The 6,628-nt window shown below is 44.7% G+C and overlaps 1 pseudogene; it reads right to left on the bottom strand.

The window, feature by feature from the left end:
- Nucleotides 1–1,152: 1,152 nt before the first annotated feature.
- LOC121477293 lies at nucleotides 1,153–2,003 on the bottom strand (annotated as a pseudogene).
- Nucleotides 2,004–6,628: the final 4,625 nt, after the last annotated feature.

Here is a 6,628-nt window from a genome sequence, read left to right as displayed (position 1 = left end):
AGAGGACATATAGGGTATACTAATCCTGTGACTGGACTCTAAGTCCTGAAACTGTCTTCTCTTTGCTATGTAAGAAGGACATTACTGCCCAGCCCAGAGAGGAGAGTCTTGCCTGATTTAGGCAGACTATTGAAATTGAAGGAGAGGAAGGGCAGAAAAGGGAGAAATTTAAAACAAGACCCTAAAAACAAGGTCCCATGAGGGAAAGGGGATCATGTATAATGGACACAAGGTTTTTTTTTTTTTAATTTAGATTTAGTTGACATATAGCATTATATTAGTTTCAGGTGTACAACATGATCCAATACTTATATATATTGTGAAATGATCACTACAGCCTAATTAACACCCATCACTACACACAGGTACAAATCGTGTGTTTGTGTGTATGATGAGAACTTTCAATATCTACTCTCTTAAAAACTTTCCAATATCCAATACAATATTATTCACAATAGTCACCATGCTGTACATGTCATTCCCATGATTTATTTATTTTATAGTTGGAAGTTTGTACTTTTTAAGCCCCTCACCCATTTTTCCCTCTCTTGGGGTTCTTTTTTTTTTCTAAAAAAAACAAACAGCTTGGGATCCCTGGGTGGCGCAGCGGTTTGGTGCCTGCCATTGGCCCAGGGCGCGATCCTGGAGACCCGGGATCGAATCCCACATCAGGCTCCCGGTGCATGGAGCCTGCTTCTCCCTCCGCCTGTGTCTCTGCCTCTCTCTCTCTGTGACTATCATAAATAAATTAAAAAAAATTTAAAAAAAAACAGCTTTAAAAAAAAAATAAAAAAATAAAAAAAAACAGCTTTATTGAGGTTTAACAGATAGTTGATAAACTTCATATTGAAGTGTACAATTTGATAAGGTTTTTTTTTCTTTTTAGTTTAGTCGGAATAAAATCTAGCATAAATGTACCACTTTGTTCTGGAAATAATGGCTCAGTGTCTTTGTTCTGACAGTTTCCTAAGGGCAAACCACAATTTGAAGTTGTCATTTTGGGTTTAAACTGCACAGAAAGACAGTGAAACTTGCGTTTTGTTTTTATTTTCTTTTTAAGTCTCCAGATCTTGCAAGGACATTTCTTCCAGACCAACAGGCAGATAGTTGTGGCACCTCATCCTATCTGAAACAAAGGTGGTTTAAATGATATCAGCCAAGCTTAGTGATCTAGAAGTCCCTGTTTATCTTTATGGCCTCAACTGCAGATGATGCTTGAATGCGGTGGTAAAAATAAAAAAGTTGGTGCCCATCCACAAAAACTCTGAAACATGGGTGTTCACAAAGAATTTCCACCCTGAATAGCTGGTCTGGGATGAGTGGAAAGTAAGGGATGGCTGACTGTTCCTCAGATATACAAGACTTTCTGAGTAGTTACTGGTCTATGAACACAGTTTCGTGTTTAGTTGTCACATTGGGAATGCCTGGGTGGCTCAGTGGTTGAGCACCTCAGGGCCTGATCCTGGGATCCTGGAATCTGGGTCCCACATCAGGGTCTCCGCAGGGAGCCTGCTTCTCCCACTGCCTATGTCTCTGCCTCTCTCTGTGTGTCTCTCATGAATGAATAAATCTTTAAAAAAATTTTTTCACATTCAGGCAGCCCGGGTGGCTCAGTGGTTTAGAGCTGCCTTCAGCCCAGGGCTTGATCCAGTCCACGTTGGGCTCCTTGCATGGAGCCTGCTTCTCCCTCTGCCTGTGTCTCTGCCCCCTCTCTCTCTCTCTCTCTGTTTCTCATGAATAAATAAATAAATAAATCTAAAAAAAATTTGTCACATTGGCAGAAGGCTCTTCAGAGTCCCCACAGGTCAATCTGATGGCAAAGCTCTGAGGCTTGAGGACCACGATGCCCACTACCAACACCTTCTTGCCGGGTCTCATGCCACTTTTAACGTGCTCACAAAATGGGAAGTACCACAGTGCCTTACTGCAGAGTCCAAGGGGTTGTTTAAATGCCCATCACCTAGTTTCACCACTGCGTGGCGGTGGGGCACAGATCAGGCCATCCTGTCACACTGCACTGCGAGGCTCGGAGGTGCAGGGAGGGAGAGCCGCCAGGAGGAGCTGGGGGCCAGGGGTGGCAGTGGGACGCAGAGCCCTGGCGGGGAGGAGGCGGTCCTGCGCCCGCCGGTGGGCGGGGTCGAGGCTGGCTGCGAGGCGCTCCTGCTTGCTGAGTTTGATATCTGGACGTACTTGTGATAGCATCACCACTATCAAGATAATGAATGTATCCATGACCCTCTAGGTTTCCTTGTGGACCTTTCTTATTTTCCCTCTCCCTCCTGCGCCAAGACAATCATGGGTCTGCTTTCTGTCACTATAGAGAAGCTAGGATTTTCTAAAATTTTATATAAATGAAAGTATGCGGTATATACTCTTTTTCTGTCTGACTTGTTTCACTCATCATTATCATTCTGAGATTCATTCATGCAGTTATGTGTATCGGTCCCTCCCTTCCATTGCAGAATAGTATTATTTCATCTGCTGGTAGACATCTGGATTGCTTCCAGTTTTTAGCTATCACAAATAAAGCTGCTGTGAATATTTGTGTACAAGTCTTTGTAGAGACATTCCATTCTCCCATGTATATACCTGGGAGTGAAATGACTGGATAGATGGTTAAGTGTAATGTTTAATTTTTGAGGAAACCTCCAAATGTTTTCCAAAGTGATTGTTTCATTTTCCATCCCTGCCAGCAACATAGAGAGTCTGGGTTGCTCCATGGCCTCCCTTTGGTATAGCATTTGGTATATCCCGTCTCTCTAATTTTATTTTACTTTAAAAAAAATATTTTATTTATTCATGAGACACACACACAGAGAGAGAGAGAGAGAGAGAGAGAGAGAGAGGCAGAGACACAGGCAGAGGGAGAAGCGGGCTCCATGCAAGGAGCCTGACGTGGGACTCGATCCTGGGTCTCCAGGATGGGGCCCTGGTACAAAGGTGGCGCTAAACCGCTGAGCCACCTGGGCCACCCCTGTCTCTCTAATTTTAGATACTCAGATGTATAGGGGTATCTCATTGTGACTTTAATTTGTATTTCAGGGGGAGTTTCAATTTAGGGTTTCAGAAACATGACAAGAAAGGTAAGTTGTGAATTATTCTGTCCCTACAATGTTCCTGATGAAACAGAAATAATTATGTATTGTAAGTAGCACAAATAATAAATGAGCTCTGATAACTATTTTGAATATTTCCTCTTTAAGCATTTGCTCACATTCAAAGCTAGCCGAGACCCAAGAGGAATAAGTCTACTTGGTCATGTGTTCAGCTGTTTTCCCTCAGCTCCACTGCCCCCTGTTCTTGCCTTTTCAGTGCTCTGAGAATTTCTCTGGGCTCCCTAGGAATGAACTCTTGCCACATCCAAGTTCTTACAATTATAAACAGATTTTGAACATTTATTCAGCGTTTAGAATTAAGGACAATTATGATGAACTAATTTTTTTTTTTCACCTTGGGCAATGGTTTGTAGCCTCCTTGGGGTCTTGGATTCTTTTGAGAATCAGACAAAAAGTCTGGAGACAGAAAAGAGTAGGTGTATACACAAAAGAGGGATGCATGGATCCAGCTCTAGCTAATGCTGTTGGATAGATAGGTGCAATGCTGGGACATAGGGAAGGGGTTTTCCCTTTCAATTATTCTATTCAAAATGTGAGTGGCAGGGATGGCCACATGTGAAAAGAAATGCTGGAAAACAGAGTAGAGGCCTAGGGATCAAAGTCCTGTGGACATTCTCCCTGCCCTAGACCTTTTGGATATCCAAGCCACTAATTCCTGTCTACTGTTTGAAGCAGTATGGCTTGAGCTTTGGGAGTCAGAAGGTGAAATCACTCTAGCAGGTATGAAGGATGAGTTGTAGAGCAGAGTGGGCCTTCTTCCTCTGCAAGGGCCTGCTCCCACCTACACTGGTCCCTCCACACATATCTGTTGCTACTACCTCTGGCCTTGCCCTGTTGGTGGTTTTGGGAGGAAGAGGAGCTTCTGGGCCAGAAAGAGGGCCTGGGATACCATCCTTGCCTAGTAGAGCTCAATGTAATGGGTGACCAGTCCCAGAGTCAGGTGTCCCATGAGAGGGCCTATGCCTTGGCCACCTGTCGAAAATGTGAGTGAGTCTGCCTATGAGGCACGTGCATCCTTCAACTGCCAGAATAGGCCCACCAGCCCCAGCTCTGCAGCCCACAAGGCAGGAGGGTACAGGACCCGTGAGGGTGCCAGGTCTGCTTTCAGGCAGTGGAGGACTGTCTAGGGTCCTCTCTGACAGCAGGGCCCCAGGATAGGGTGATACTTTCACAATGTGGCTTCACTCCCTGCCTCAACCCTGAGCTTTCCTTCTGTTGTTCAGCCTTGGCAGGAGAACGCATGGGATGGACTTGGAACACAGGCAGGACTCAGCAGACAGTGCTAGACAGTCCTTATTATCATTTATCACTGCTCTAACTGGAGCACCAGGTTTCACTGGCCAGTGAATACAAACCCAGGCTCACCACCTTTGACAGCCAAGTTCCCAACCCTTCTGAGCCCCTGGGGTAGCTCCCGTTCCCTTGGTCTTCCAGTGTCTATAAGGGCAGGGGTGTGGTTAGGCTCCTGGCATGGCCTCCCCCTGCTGTTGTGCTGCTTCTGCGTGTTGATCCAGTGGCTGCAGGCCCTGGGAGCTCTGGCCAGGCTGCCATGCCAAGGCACACCTCCTCTACTGCCATCTGATGGCCGGCATCACAGCCACAGCTATCCTGGTGCCCTCTGTGTCAGAAGGCTACTGCCAGGGCAGGGGGCTGGGCACCGGCCCCTGCCACAAGCAGATTCATTCTCTGACCAGTGATAGGAAGAGCTTTCCTCGCCTGTGCTGTCTCTTTGGGGGTGAGGGGTTGCTAGGGCCCCAAACATCATAGAAGTTTTGTGGACCATCAATTCAGTTATTCTGCACAGACTTTTTTGTCTTGATGTATCTCCCTGAGGCCGGCATGACTGAGCTGGGGTGTATTTGAGTATCAGGTGTCATGAATGCTGCACTAAAAACCTTTGGGGATCATTTCAGGCCTGGTTGGCTCTGCCAGTCTTTTTCTCCATCGTGGGAAATTCTCTCTGAGGAGACCTATTTTATCTGCACATTTTAGCATTTGCCAGCCATTTTGTCCTGCCTATAATGTCTACCAATGTTTAGACTTCCACCTTAACAATGATAATATAACATGTACATATATGTATATATTTTTACATGTATGTTTGTATACACATGTGTACACACAGATACACAAGTGTATTAGGATTCTCCCAAGGAACAGAACCAATAGTATTATATAGATATACATATGGTGCATACCCATATACACCCCCCCATATATAGCATACTCTATACTATACATATATACTATATACTATTCCATACTATAGATATGGCATGGTAAACTATATATACTATATGCATATGTATGCACATAGAGATTTATTATGAGGAATCAGTTTGAGTGTTTATGGAGGCTGAGAAGTCCCATGATCTCCATCTGCAAGCTGGAAACTCAGGAAAGCTGGTAGTGTAGTTCCAGTTCATGTCTGAAGGCTTGAGAACCAGGAGCATCAATCATGTAAGTCTCAGTCTCAGGAGAGAAGACAGATGTCCCAGCTTAACAGGCTGAGTGTGAATCCTTCCTTATTTTTGTTCTATTTAGGCCTCCATGGATGGGGTGAGCCCAACCACATTGGGGAGGGCAATCTGCTTTACTCAGTGTGTGGACTCAGATGCTCATGTCATCTTCATAGACATACCCAGAGTAAGGTTTAACCAAATTTCTGAGTGCTGGTGGCCCAGTCAAACTGACATATAAGGGGATCCCTGGGTGGCTCAGTGGTTTAGCACCTGCCGTTGGCTCAGGGCGTGATCCTGGAGTCCCAGGATCGAGTCCCGCATCAGGCTCCCTGCATGGAGCCTGCTTCTCCCTCTGCCTGTGTCTCTGGCCTCTCTCTTTCTCTGTGTCTCTCATGAATAAATAAATAAATAAAATCTTTAAAAAAAACCTGACATGAGGGAACCCCGGGTGGCGCAGCGGTTTAGCGCCTGCCTTTGGCCCAGGGCACGATCCTGGAGACCCGGGATCGAATCCCACGTCGGCCTCCCGGTGCATGGAGCCTGCTTCTCCCTCTGCCTGTGTCTGTGCCTCTCTCTCTCTCTCTGTGACTATCATAAATAAATAAAAATTAAAAAAATTAAAAAAACCCTGACATGTAGAATTAACCATTATGAGTCTCTCAGCCTTTCTGTTAAGTAGATCTTTTTGTAGGCGAGAAGTCAGATAGATGACTCTTGATATCTATGAGTCTTAGCTCTAGACCAGCCAGTCTAGAGCTGTACTTTACAGATCTACATGCAGGAGCTTTAACGTTATGTAGTTGGGTTCCTGCTATACGTTCAATTTTTTTCATCCTTTTTTCTTTCTGAACTCATTTATTTCTCACAACCCATGACCTCACCAAATATGATTTTCATTTAAATTACAAATTACTTTTCATTAAATTAGAAAGTATATAATTTTCTGCTCTAAATATAAAAACCTATCATTACACACAGAATTGTAAGGAACACAAACATCCAGAGTGCTCAATTATCTTTCTTGCTAACCTTCTCAATTACTGTTTAATT

The sequence above is a fragment of the Vulpes lagopus genome, chromosome 17, assembly GCF_018345385.1.
Source record: "Vulpes lagopus strain Blue_001 chromosome 17, ASM1834538v1, whole genome shotgun sequence".
NCBI classification, from domain to species: Eukaryota; Metazoa; Chordata; class Mammalia; order Carnivora; family Canidae; genus Vulpes; species Vulpes lagopus.
The sequence above is the reverse complement of the archived record's forward strand: the minus strand, read 5'-3'. Positions and strand labels throughout refer to the sequence as shown.